Genomic DNA, 15,095 nt, shown 5'->3' with positions numbered 1-15,095 from the left:
GAACACACACACACACACACACACAGGAATAGCTTCTGAGAACTGGTTCCATTTATTGGGGAAACAAAGGCTATTTATTTAAACCTTTGGGGAGTGTACATCATTGGCCAAGGCTAAAGTGCTGGGGATACCTCATTTGAATGAATAGGAATTTCAGGTGCTGCTGGACGTGACTTATAAGAGGAAAGGAAGTTTAACCTGGTTACCAGCTGTATAATCTCCACTGGTGAGACAAAAATCAGGGGCACAGGGCTACATATGCTGGGACATGCAGGCCTGGGGGCATGGGACAGCAATCCTACTCTTGCAAATCTCAGGATGAAATTTCTGGGGTTTGGACACCCCCACCCCACTGTCAACCCCACTGTTGCTCTGGCCTGTTCCCATGACTCCCTATGTCTACAATGGTGAGTTTTATCAACTTGGCACAATCTAGACTCACTTAAGACTCTCAATGAAGGACTATCTAGATTAGGCTGGTCTGTGGAAGGTTGTGTTAATTATATAGAAGTGGGAAAATATGCCCATTGTGAATGACACCATTCCCTCATCTCAGACCCAGACTATATGTGTAAAGAAGGGACTCAGATGTTGGTAGCTTTTCAGTCTTGTAGAAATGTAAGGTAGAAACTGTCTCACATGCTTTTGTTTTCTCAATCATGAGCTGAGATCAAGAATTCCTGACATAAAGTCAACTAGTAAACTAAGAGTTAGTTACTGATGTGCCATTACTAGTACATGACTACTGAAACAAATTACCATAAATCTAACAGCATAAAACAATACAAATATATAAATTCACAGCCTGCAGGTCAGAATTAAACAATATCCTTTCCAGATGTTTTAGGTACAAATCCTTGGCTTTTACCAGCATTCATCAGCTCAGAGTTCCTTTCCTTCATCTCATAGCCTTGCAATTCTCCATCACTCAATGGCCCCTCCCCATTCTCTTACTAACAAAGACACTTATAACTACATTCATCTCAAAGTAATCTATGATGATCAATGTTCTTACTTTAATCCTATCTTCAAATTCCTTTTACCACAAACAATAAAGTGTTCACAGGTTCAGGGATTAGGAGATAGAGGTTTTTAGAGGGCCATTATTCTACTTACATCATCAGGGTACTAACACATAAATCTCAAAATTATCCAAATGTACCCCCCCCCCAAAAAAAAAAAAAAAACCAGAAAATAGCTTCAACTAGCAATCTTTTGAAATATAAATTCAAATTATTGGAGGCAAGCTCAAGATATATAATGGCATACTTTGGGAATGTGGCTCAGTGTTCTATATGAACAAGTTCTCCAGGCGACTCTAAAGCAAAGTAACATTTGAAAGCTACAATTATAAATTCTCAAGGAGGCTAACATTTAGTCTCAGTAACCTTGTTCATCTATTCACTACCATATGCTATATAAATTACCATATCCTAGCTGTGTTGTGGGTAGATGTGGAGAGCATGAGCATTCAAAACTGAAACTAGGGTGTGCAGCATGCTAGGCAAGCACCTACCACTGAGGGATGGCCTCAGACGCTTTGACAGCTTTGACTCTGAAGCACATTCTCACTAATTTGTTGAGGCGGGCTGGCCCTGACTCACCTTTTAGCCCAGGCAGGCCTTGAATCTGCAAATTTCTTGCTTCCACTTCCCAAGTAGCTAGGATTACAGGCTTGTGCTTTGAAGCCTGTGCTTCAAAACTCTAATTCTACCTAAGAAACAAAAAATGGCACCTTTTATTCCCTATTATATTTATATGTTCTAAAAACTAGTGACATAAAAATTTATGTCATTAACATAATGAATCAATCCCTAAAAGAAGAACATGTACACTATTAAAATTAGTGGGAAAGCTAAGAAAAACAAAGTGTTCATAAATGGTGACTGTCAATATAGCAAGAGATATGCAGAATGACCTTCCCTAGTAATATAGCAAAATTCAAGTAATGTTGGTCAGAAGGAAGCAAAGCTGGTGTCTTTCCACATTATTTTACATTACTTATAAGAAGATCTGTAAGTATGCTGGAGCACATAGTCGGTTTCTGTATGTATATGTATGTATGTGTGTGTGTGTATATACATATATATATATATATATATATATATATATATATATATATATGAAAATGCCAAGTATCAGAATAACAGAAAGTCCTTAAGTAGTAATGTTTGCTGTGTGCCAGGCACTGTTGTAGTTACTTTACAGATGCTAACTTGCTCAGTATTCAAGAATCTCATTTTACAAATGAAGAAAACAAGGGACAGAGATTTTGAGAACTATTCACATAATTCAGAGCATACAGAGCCATTTGGCCCTACATTCTCCTCTGATGCTATACATCTCTCATTTTCAGTGAAAGAAATGTTTCTGCAAGTATCAGATCTATGAGAATAAAAAGTGACACAGAGAAAAGAGAAGTTGGACTTTATAGTAAAACCAACAACAAAAATTGAACAAAGTGAATTCCAAAAGCCAGACACAAGAGATTCCTTTATTTAAGTGTTTGGAGGCATTGGCACTAACTAACTCTACAATTCTAATTTAGATCAAAGGGTTGAAATAGACTTAAGTAATTTCAGACTTTCCAAAGCCATAAATGGCCCATAAATGATGACTTAGGTATGAAATTCTTTGAGAAGGCATTTTGTATCAAGTACAGGGAGAAATTTTCATGTGTCAAATACTGAGACTATAGGCTTTTGAACATTTTAGCAACCAACTAAAGCAATGATTAATATTGTTTTGTTAGTATTACTGCACTAAGAAGACTTATTGCAAGTTATAAAAATGTTAGTCTTAGCCACAAGCTAGCAGCATGTGGCGGCTCTCAGTCATGGGGAAGTGGAGGTGAGCAGAGCAGGAGTTCAGTGTAGGGAATTTAAGGCTAACCTGGAATACATGAGACCCTTTCTCAGAAACAACACTATTGCTGTATTTACTTCCATTTGGGCCAGAAAAAAAAAGTTATTTTGACATATCTGATATGAAGTTACTTTAAAAACCATGTTTTTCCATAGAACAATGAATATGAAGCAACTGTAAGATATGTATCCACTTATGTTCCTAAATGGAGGTTACTTTAACAAAGGAGAGAACAAAGGTACAAGTGTTGCATGGTACACACTGCTCAATGGCTCAGTCACTCATGTTCACACAGCAGCCTCTCCGATCAACACAATTCAAACTCCTGTTATAGCAAAATCACCCTTAGGACTGCTCAGGAATTGACCAAATCTATAAACATTAAATCAACTGTAAGATTTGCCCAGTTTACTTCCCATGTTCAAAAACTACAAATTTGGAACACTCTGATCCCACAATCTATGAAGATTTTATTAAGCCTTTTTATTTTATTCCAAGAGGAAAAAAAATCCAGCATCCTTCTCAGGTTTAAGGCAATCAACACTCCTTCACTTTGACTGTAGCATCAAAATAACCTCAACTGAATATCAACCTAAATTAGAAATTCGTAACTCTGATTCTCATGCTCTTGGCCCTAGTAATGAACACTTGCAAGCAAAGAGACAATTTTAACAAGTCCTAGGAAGGAAGCCCCAAAAAGGTCTTTGACTGACATTTGAGGCCGTAGAAGTCTGCTCACCATTTTCAGAAACATAAGATTTAACCATTCTTAACTTTGGGATGATTCTATAAATTTCCCTCATCAGTTAAAAATTATGAGATCTATAACATATTACTTCAGTCACTTTCGTCAATCACAAACACACATATGCAGCTCAGTCTCCATGTGGGTCTTCCAACAACTGGAGAGGGGGCTGTCCCTAAAGCTGTAGCCCAACTATGGGATCCTCAACAGGACTGCTGTGTCTGGCCTCAGTGGGAGATGATGCCCCTAATCCTGGAAAGAGTTGATTCATGGGGAGGGCCCACCCTCTCAGAGGATAAAGGGGCATGGGGGAGGGACTTTGGGGGGGGGAGGGGACTGTGAACAGGGGCAGTGTTTGGAATGTTCTGTTAAATCTAACATCCTTTTAAATAGACCTCTCATTTCTTATACCTTGTATCCCATTATTTTATCTCACAAAATACCTCAACTCTTACTTACATCATTTTGTGTCATCAATGCTGCAAATTAAACTAGTATCTACCTTTTCAAGATGAATCAAATGTATAAATTACCAACAGAATGCCACACTCAAATAACCTATATTCATGCAAAAGAATGTATACCATTGGGAAGACCTTACATGTTCATGCTGAATTTAATTAAAATGTACTTATTTTAGGTCTTCTTAAAGAAAAAGAAATTATAACAAAATACAAATGATACCTAAAATTGAAGAAGAAAAGGAGACTAACTCTGGAAAGCCACTTAATAAATAGCTTAACTACTATTATAAATTCCTCCTGTGCTTAATAAAAGCAAACTTACAGATTTTAAATGATACTTTAAAAAAAACAATCACATAGTATTATTAACTAGAGCAGAAATTATCCAAGATGATGGCAATCTACCTGACCTATACAAGTAATTTCATGATGATGAAAGAAAGATTTCAGTCCCTTTATTTTATGGAAACCTTTTTCTCATAACAAAATTTTAAATAATTTTTCAAGTAGTAAAAATACACAGTTTAGGTGAAATAGTGTTGAGCTTTCTTACCCATTCAATTCAAACAGTAAAACAAAGAAGCACATTTACAAACCTACAATGTAGTAGCTTGAAACTGGTCACATCAAATCCAGCAAGAATAACATGCTTGCAGGTAGAGTAGGCAAAACACTATTCACACTTCCATTCTACTTGATGGCTTTCCAGTGGTGGCACACACCTTTAATCCCAGCACCTGGGAGGCAGAGGCAAAGGGATTTCTGAGGCCAGCCTGGTCTACAGAGTGAGTTCCAGGACAGCCAGGTTTACACAGAGAAACCCTGTCTTGGAAAACAAAACAAAACAAAACAACAACAACAACAACAACAAAAAAAAAAAAAAAAAAAAAAAAAAAAGAAAGGTGCTATGGGCATAGAGATGCTATAGGTACATCTATAAAGTAAGTGATTGTGCTTTACTTTTATAATATGAAGGTATGTTAGTCACCCATAATCAGTTAAAATTTAAAGCTTAAGAACACTTAAAATGCATTTTATAATCTATTTTTGAAATGTAAAGCTGCTAGATCAAGAAGCACAAAAAGATACAAGTCAAGTCCTATGAATAAATATTTTTAAATTAACTACTTGGAGATCATAACACTGACAACACTAATTATCTTTTCTTGTCTTGGCAGTTATGGTGCATACTGTTTGGGTGACTGATGGAATAATTTCACTTCATTTTCTCTCAGTTTATTCTGAATAGTGTAAGAGAAGAATATTAAAACAATTAACACCTCTAAACAAAGTAAGGTTTCATAAGGTTTTGGGTTGAAACGAAATGTTTTAAAAAATTAACAAATGGACTGATTCTAGAGCAAATAACTACTCCATGCGCTGAATGAAAGCTAGACTGAGAACCACTGATCTCTAGAAATAGCCACAACATTACATTAACTAATTAATTAATTAATTTCAGTCCCTGGTCATGTTACATCATATATTTCTCACAAAGAGCCATTTTATCAACAGTTTGAGCTGGTGTTACTTAAATATCATAAATGTATCTTATATATTTTAAATTGTTAAGTGTTTGTCATCAGAAACTCAAACAATCAAAAACAGGTAAAATGTATGTCAAAACAAATTACTTTCAATTTCTTACATCAATATATATTTTATATCAATAATGGCCCTATATCTAAAAGAATATAAAAATATTTAAATTAATATTTAATATCACATACAAACTTTTACTAACAGCAATTACTTGGTCACTCAACTAAAAAAAGGATAAGACATCACCAAACAAGTTTTATATTTGAACAATTTAATAAATTTTGAACCATATGATGCTGTTTTTGTATGTCACAGAATTTGTAAGTCACATTACTTACACCTACATATTACAATAAAAAATATATTTTTTGCCTTGATCACCTGGTTTTTGTTGTTGTTTATAAAATTAATCACAGTTAGCAGGGCAGAAATTGCTTTGAGCTTCGTGAATGACATCCAAGAGATGGGAAAGGATTAGTTCTCAGTTGCTGCCAGTTATAACGCCAGGTGGCTTTTTCTGCAGTGAAGGTGTTACAGATAATCCCATTACACTGGTACTAAATCTTGCAGACATCAAAATTATCACCAAGGTTCCTTTTCATCCCATCCTTTCCAAATGACTGGAAGTCGCTTCACCTGAAAGAAGTCAAATCCACATGCAGCTGCTGTTTTAGCAGGCAGCATACTCCCTGAGAATGCCAGTCATGATTCAATTTTGCTGTGCTGGTGGCCCCCTATTCCCTGTCCAATAATACATCTGTTAAAAAATCCTACAGCTACAAATCAAGTTTAATCCTACCAGGGACCTCATGTTGGTCTTGTCTTCCAAAGGCAGCAGGGTCTGCTGTCTATCTCTGCCAGTGTCTGGGGAATACCCTTTAAATCCCAGCCCTACTTAGAAGAATAAGCTAAGGATCACAAAACATGACCTCAAAAACCCTGATATGACTATATTCTGACCCAGAGGCATTCATTCTAGGTGAAGATTAGAACTTTGCATAATAAGATTACACAGCAAGTGAATGATATCAAGGGACTATCCATATGCAGCCGCCTGGTTCTGTATAGACAGCCTGTGCTGCACAATATGCACTGCCGAGAAAGAGCTGGGTCTTTCTAGCTGAAATAAAATAGATTCACATAAATTAGTTGGCCATTTCCAGAGTCCTAAATCCCCTATTACATCTTTTATTGACAGCTCCTGTGAGGATAGCACAAATGTTACTCCTTTTTATTCTGTGCTTCTGTAACATCATGCTCTGTAATTGAAATGTACATAGATTATGTCTTAAAATTAACATCTTGTTTGCTGTAATCTTGGATTACAATTGACTGTGTACATAATAAAATTAGGAAATCAATGGATGGATTTATCATCTCCAAAAAACTAGAGGTATTGTTTATAGAGGGGTTTAACATTTTATGTCAGTACTTTAAATAAAAAAGTCACCGAGAATAGTTAATAAAATTTAAGTGAATCAAAGAATACAACAGGCATTGGCCAATACCTACATAAGAGTTAAATTGTGTATAGATTAAGTCATATTACTCAAAATTCAGAAAGTGGAAAAATTCAAGGAATTCATGAATGTTTTATTTTCGCTACGCTATATTCTAGCAAATCAACTATTTATGCTGACATCTATATTTTTAAAGATTTATATTATTTTTATGTGGATGTGTATATGTGTATGTAGGACCTGTATATGTGTGTGAGTGTAAGTGCACATGAAGGCCAAAAGAAAGTGCAAGGACTTGTGAAGTTGGAGCTTTAGGTGGCTGTGAACCACTGGCAATCAAAGTTGGGTCCTATGCCAAGACCATTACATGCTCGTGAGTGCTGAGTCATTCAGCCAACTTGGGCCTACATTTCCTTATAAAATGGGTACACTGGTTTGTTTGGTTGGTTTTTAGTTTTTCAAAACAAGGTTTTTCTGTGTAGTCCTAGCTGTACTGTCTGTAGACCAGGCTGCCCTCAAACACAAAGGGATCCTCCTGCCTCTGCCTCCAGAGTGCTGGGATTAAAGACCTTCACCACTACCACCCAGCTTTACATTATGGTTTTTAAAGCAAATCCCAATAATCATTATATAACTACATAGTAAAACGGTTGAATCATCTCTTATTACTTATTACTCATGGTCTTATAATTCATAGTTACATATTTAAAAGTATGTCTCAGTGAAATAATGTCTCATTATAGTACCATACAGAGAATTTTCCATGTAAAAAATTCTAGAGATATTCAGAAAACATTTTATAAATAAACATATGAAAAGAAAGCTTCCTACCCATTTATACAAGCACCAATCTGGAAAAATCTGAGGGCATAAAAGGGGTAGTTACCTTAACTTTCAAATGTATTAAAACTGCTTGTGTGATTGTTGTAAAACATGTTCTTCATTATACTTGAAATGTGGCTTTATTTGCCATGTTTCATTTTCCCATGATATCTGAAGACTGTTCCTCATTCATCATATGATCACAGCACATTTAAGCCCTCATCACAGTACATTTAAGCCTATCCACATACTATTTGGTCAGTACTCAGGAGTCATGTAATATAATCCTGATCTTCTGTTCAGTACCATTATTGACAGAACTGTAAATAAACATAATTCAATTTCATAGCACACATATATTCTTTAGCTTCCTTGAGCATATTATTAGAAAAATAATAAGAAATGCAAAAAATATGTATTTCTGTCATGATATATTGTTATGCTTGTGTAATAAACTGTGTAGCCCCCTCTTGCTGTTGAATACTTTAAATGTGACCAGTTAAAACTAACATATACAACACAATGAATTTTAAATACAGTATAAAACATAGAAACATACAACATTTTGAAATTTTCTGATACATGTTGAATAGTTAGGTAATATTTGAATATAGCTGGTTAAGAAAAACATTACATGGCTCACATTAAATTGCCACTGGACAATACTGTGTTGGCATTCGTATATTTTCAAAAGCTTGTTCTAGTGTTCATTTGCTTTTCTCAGTTTGACACAAGTTATCTGAGAAAAGAGAACCTAAATTGAGAAACTGCCTCCATCAAATTGGCCCGTGGATAATTTGATATTTTGCAAATGATAATTTGCGATATTTCCTTAACTAATGATTGATGTGGAAGGGCTTAGCCCACTGTGGGAAATGGCAGGTGTACTGGGGGATGTAAGAAAACAGGCTGAGCAAGCCATGAGGAGCAAGAAAGTAAGCAGCATTCTCCCATGGTTTTTGCCCCTGTTTCTGCCTCAATGCCTGCCCTGACTTTGCTCAGTGATGGACAGTGATAAGAACAAGTATGCCAAACACAGTGTTTCCTTCCCAACTGGTTTTGGTCAGGGTACTTATCATAGCAATGCAAAGTAAATAAGAACAGTTCCTAAACTGAATGAAACTGTACAACACTAGAGCAGAGGATTGAGGGAAAACAGGGTCAAAGTGATGGATAAATTTAGTAAAGACAGAATAGGATCTTGTTTTTTAAGTCTCTTGTTTCTTGCTTAAAGGAAATGGTAAGAGATGAGATTTCCCTGGCTATTGCAAACTTAAAAGGAATCATGATGTGTCAAGCCACAAAAAGATGCTTCAAAACCAGTAAATCTAGGATTGGTCTGGGCTATTTTGTTATTTGTTAATGAGACAGTGTCTTACTATGTAGTTTCAGGAGGCTTCAACCTCATGGTGATTCTCCCGATTCATCCACAGAATTGCAAGACTTAGACTTGCAAGAATTACAAGCATATGTCAACATTTCTAGTAAATACAGATTATTTTTCAGAACTTTTTCATCCTCTCAAATACAGTTGCAATGAAAATGTATATTTAAAAATAGATATATCCCTCTGGGTCATTTCTGTATGTAACACCCCAGTGCAATAGAGAGCAGCTTAAAAACATGTCTGGGTTTACAACGGGCCATGATTTGTTTTTCTATTTAACTAAAAAAGTGTTTATATTTGAAATTTGTCAACGTATTTAAGTAGCAATGAAAGAGCCTAAAGCATTTAGTATAGTTCGGAATGTTAACAAAAACAAAGAGATCAGTTTCATAAATTATTAGTAAACTGCTTTTTATAAATCTTTTCTTCATATCCATTAGTGTCTTTTAAGCTTTTATTTAAAAATAGTTCCATGAAAATAAGAATACCTAAAAATGGTTAAAATGGCATAGCATATGCCTAGCAACCAAAAAATAACTCACTTACAATGACCACAGATAAACATATGATCAAAAGAAAGTCTATCTCTACTGAGTATTTAGGTGTGATTTTAGCAATATGATGCAAATTAAATATTTAAGGTATTAGTTTATTTAAAGGTTGTTTTTTCATAATTATTCCTTTACAATATTTACTTAATCTATAACACTACTGCTGAAATTTGGTGTCTATGAATAACATGACTAAAATTTAATCTATTTGTTAATCATGACACTTTTAGCTTCTTAAAATTATTTAAGTTTAGCCTTTTTTTCTAGTTACAACTATCATATAGGTGTACACACACATGCACACACAAGCAAATGAAAACAACAGCAACAAAAAACCCTCTTTCTAACCATCAATAGATGAGTGCAATGATATTCACTCTAAGTTAATCTCCAGACATCCAAATTCATGAATAAAAATTCATCAGTTTTAAATACACTGAGCCTATTAAGCAAGAACAAAAGCATATGCACAAAAGAGCTTTTAATATATTTCAAAGCCCACAAGAGCCATGGTCTCATTAAAATTATAAATTACACAAACATGGAATGAAGATTCAAACGGCAGTGCAGCTAAGCAGATTACAGAAAAGCCCGCGTTCCATATGATAACACACCATGGCCCTCCCAGATGGGGGCTTGGAACAAAAAGGCCATCACCACAGCTAGGGAAAACCTCCTTGTGATCTCTGGTTTCTGTTCAGCACATGACAGCCAAATAATATGTTGATTATTCTGTTTGTGCTGCTAAGCTTGTACGATGGAATAAAAGCGATATGATCTATTGTGAACCCAATGCTAATGTGTTGCTCCACTCATAAGTAATATACTGATTTTATTTTGAAATTGTCTTTTATCTGAATATCAGTTTTTAAATGCATGAATTAAAATAAAAGCCAGGATAAAATAATAGTTAATTTGATACTTTAAACTAAAAATTGTAGTTGACAAGTGAAAAACATTTAAATGCTTAGTGAGAAGTCTAGTCACCTACCTTTCTTTTACCTTATACATTATGATCAGAGTGTATTTTAAAGTATCTTAAAGTGGGAAATTAATCTCATTATGAAATATAAAAGTAACACAACAGTAATTAACTTTCTAATATACATTACTGTCTAGATAAAAGCTAAGTAATTAGGGTATTCAAAAGATAATTTTGTAATGTAAATAATAGCACAGATTAGAACATATAGTGAGATTTTGAAAAAAATATAATTGAAGGTCTCATAAATGTTTAAAACATAGCCACAAATGATAATCGTGTGGTCCTATTGAAAATAATTTAGAAGACACATAATTTTTTAATATAACTGCCAGCATTAATACATTGCCTTGGTGACAAAAAGTTAAAATCTAATTTTTCTTTCAATTAAAATGTATATTTAATATGCTGAGCTTTAATAGAAAAAATATACTTAATTTAGGTTACTAGAATTATCAACAAATGCTTCACAAAATTACATATTTCATAAATAAACTTATGAGTATCGATGTCATTAACATTGAGAACCGTAACATTTATTTTCCTATTCCAGATTCCTGTCTGAACAACACAGCAGATTCTCCTAAAGACAGATAACAACACAAAGCAGCAATTAAAAAAACACAAAAGGAAAATGTTGACAAACAGGCCAATTTTCATAACAAGTTGTTTTGTACAAAGTACATGACTATGACACCTCTCCTCCTAAGACCACTTTGTGTGATTCTTTCTCCAGAGATAGTCTTGAGTCCAAACAGTAAAGCAAAATTGCCTCCCAAGAAAATACAATCTAAAATGATAAGTCTAAACAAAATAAGTCTAAGAACAAAAATATGCTTGGAGAACTTCACATAGATCATGTCCTCGGAATGCACAAATGTATCTTAAACAAGGAGAGACTAAACATAACTGACATACATTAAATCTGCAAACTTCTGCTCATCAAAAACACTACTGAAAAAATGAAGAACATTTTTGAGTACAAGAAATCTGAGTAAGAGAAATCAGAGTGCACACTTAATTATAAATTCTTATTTTGAATACATAAAAAACTGCTGATCAAAGAGAAACAGCAAATAGGAGAGTGTGCACAGGTCAGGCATCATGCAAGAAAATCAACCAAAGAGCCTGTCTATATATGAAAAAAGTATTCCAGTTCATTAACTCTCAAGAAATTATAAATTACAAATATAATGATTTCATAGCCACTAGAACCTGACAAGTAAAAAGATAAATAAATTCAAGCGGTAGAAAATATGTGGCACACCTGGAGTCCTCATGCAGTTTGTGAATAAGCACAGCTATCTTAGAAAACAGCAGACTACGTAAACTTGGATGTGAATTTACATAAATGATTTCACTCCTAGACACACACACACACACAGGATACACTGTAGCATGTTCATAGTGATAATATATAAAACTTCCCCAAATATGTACTAATGATGAATTAACAATCATTGTCCATACACTGGGATATAGCAATGAGAATAAACCATGATTAGCTGTAACAAGCCCAACAAATCTCACAATATAATGCTGAGCAAAGGAAAGTAGACACAAAAACGATACAGTATAATTATCAATATATGTGTGTGTGTGTTATAATATATAACAAAAGTAATCCCTACAATGAAGTCAGGTGAGTGGTTAATCCTTGTGGAGGAAGAAGAAAGTGGCCAGCAGGTGACATGGAGTGACCTTATACAATGCTTACAAAATGTCTTTCCTTATATCTGCATGCTGGTCACACAGGTGTATCTGCTTTGTAAAAAAATCATTAAGCCATCCACTTCTACGTTTAAAAAAGTGACAGCAATCAGGATTTTCCAAAAATTTTCACTGCAATGACTTTTATAATTGCCTAAGAGTAGACATACCAAATAATCTCCAAATGTAGAATGTATCAATTTGTAGTCACAGCAAAGGGATAATGTGAAAGAATGAAGAAGAACGTAACACACTTCATGGATGACCCTTTAAATCACAATGTTGACCCAGAGGCCCACTTGCTACCACACCAGGAGGCAAAGGCAGGCGGGAGACATCCAGAGGTCTGCCTGCAGTGGCAGCCACTACTATGTCCAAGTATGTGGTAGAGAGATGGGAGAGAAAGCAAAGCAGAATGGTTTGAGCACTATAAAGAGAGGCAGGACTAGAGGCACAAGGGTGGAGAGGAACAGCCTGATGTAAGTAGCCTGCCCTGTCACCTGAGGTCATGGTGAATGAAGTCTGGGCCTGTGTTTCACTGAGGGCCCTGTCTGGGTTCCCACCCATGCAGCAGCAGGGGTCTCTATAGAAAGAAGTCTGTGGCTCATATTACCACCAAAGGCCGTGAGGATGTGTCTGGTCTGGGCTGATGCCTGGGACCATGTTGATGTCCAAGGGCTGCAACACAGCTGGCTCTGCCCCTCACTGACTGCCAAGCTTAGGAAAGCTGGTCCCACCCCTAAAGGGCTGCAATGAATACCAGTGGCCTTGGTGGCTTAGTGGTACAGGTAAGCAGGCCTGGAGATGTGAGAGCAAGAAAGTTGGCCCTGCCCCTTGCTGGCTGTACCATTGGGTGAGCAAGCCAGGACACTGCTAGAGAGCTTGCCTTGGTAGTGCGGGTGCAGGAGAGCTGGCAGGCTGACCAACTCAGCTACCACTCAGGCTCAGATTCAGGACTTTGGGTTGGCCCACTCCAACATCTACCCCATCTATGAACTGCATGAGCCTGTTAAGGGGCCGATCCTGTAGATCCAAAGCTATAGGATTAAACAGGGCCACAACATGACAGCCAAGAGGAGTCCCAGTAAGGATCCAGTATTGATAGCATAGAAGAAGCCAGAGGCCTCAAACCAGACCAATGACTCCTTGCAATGAGCATTTGCAAGTAAAGATGTATGGACAAAAGGGTAACTTGTGTGACACATTGTGAAAAACTGTGACACACTACAGCCTCCCCGACCAGATTTTCTTTTTTGTTTTGTTGATTTGTTTGTTTTTTCTTTTGTGAGGGAGGCTGCAAGGATGGAAGGTGAATATGAAGGGATGAGGAGCTGAGTGGGACTGGGATGCATGATGTGAAACTCACAAAGAATCAATACAAAGTTTTTAAAAACCAAAATGTGAATGAAATAAGAAAATAGATACTATCGTATAAACACATTTTATATTTTATAAATAGATACTATTTTATAAACAAATATAAACACATTGCTTAGGAACACATATGAAAATTAAAAATTATATAAAAATAATTTAAGTAGTTACAAAAGGTAGAATATTTGTTACCCCTAAGCCAACCATGGCAAATTATAGCCGATAGTCTCGGGATGATTCCAGAATGTGAAACCATCAATAGTTAGACTCTCATCACTAAGGAGATGTAGAGGGGGAGAGAAGACGGGAGAAAGAAGATGGGAGAGGGAGGGAGAGCATCATCAATGCTGGGGAGAATGAGTGATGCTCTGGGTACATGCTGGTTTGGGTTTGCTGTATAGGTATCTCATAGTTACTCCATATATTTGCCTATGTTTATAACCTTATATTACACAATGCAAAGTTTAGCTTATGTATTATCTGTGATATTACATTCTGGCTGAGAAAGAAAAAAGGCACATTCTCTTGTTAACAACAATTTATGTCTTGGTTTGCAATTCTAATTATTATAGCAATATTTTAATAAAAAAGAACTACTATGCCTAATTCTTCATAATTCCAATTAAGTATGGATTTTACATGTTTTACAACAGCTATAAAAATATGACACATATTTTACAACAGCTATAAAAGTATAGGAGATCTTGAAAGAATATAAGTTCAATTATTCTACTTCACTTTTCCTTATATATTGAATGTTATTTCTGCCTCTTTTTTTCTTTTCAAACAAAAAATGTACACTTACTTTAAAAATCAGATTATAACCAGGTAATTTTGTGCAGGTTGTACTCCCCAAAAACTTGTGGCTTGAAGGTAGGCAAACAGCTTCTTTTCTCGTATGCTTTAAATCAATTCTAGGACTTTTGCATACATATATGATAAGGATCTATGACTGCTTAGCTGCAGATAGAATATTTGAAGTCTAACCTACTGTCACTCTATGTAGATATGCTCCCTATGTTCTAGCAAACACGGCAGCTGGAACAGGGTAGAGACCAAGTAATGTTTAATTACCAGTACATTAAAACATAAAACACGAATTGCTCATTCAAAATAGATCCAATATGATTTAATTTAAATTACACTGAAGTAGTTTCAACTACTGGGAAACAGTATTGTGTAGACACAAATCA

The 15,095-nt window shown here is 35.5% G+C and overlaps 1 protein-coding gene across 6 annotated transcripts in view; it reads right to left on the bottom strand.

The window, feature by feature from the left end:
- Immp1l (inner mitochondrial membrane peptidase subunit 1) overlaps nucleotides 1–15,095 on the bottom strand; it is a 52,021-nt gene that overhangs the window by 32,084 nt on the left and 4,842 nt on the right. Inside the window, exons 3-5 of one of the 6 annotated variants that reach the window (XM_076929388.1) lie at nucleotides 5,998–6,252; nucleotides 4,671–4,811; nucleotides 1,605–1,714 (exon numbers count right to left, since the gene is read on the bottom strand). The exons of 2 other annotated variants lie outside the window; for them this stretch is intronic. The gene's annotated coding sequence lies outside the window, so the exon portion shown is untranslated. The remainder of the gene's footprint in view (nucleotides 1–1,604; nucleotides 1,715–4,670; nucleotides 4,812–5,997; nucleotides 6,253–15,095) is intronic. 3 more of the 6 variants (XM_076929390.1, XM_076929389.1, XM_034494464.2) reach the window with 3 other exon arrangements.

This window comes from Arvicanthis niloticus, chromosome 2, assembly GCF_011762505.2.
Source record: "Arvicanthis niloticus isolate mArvNil1 chromosome 2, mArvNil1.pat.X, whole genome shotgun sequence".
NCBI classification, from domain to species: Eukaryota; Metazoa; Chordata; class Mammalia; order Rodentia; family Muridae; genus Arvicanthis; species Arvicanthis niloticus.
This window is presented reverse-complemented; position numbering and strand designations above follow the sequence as displayed.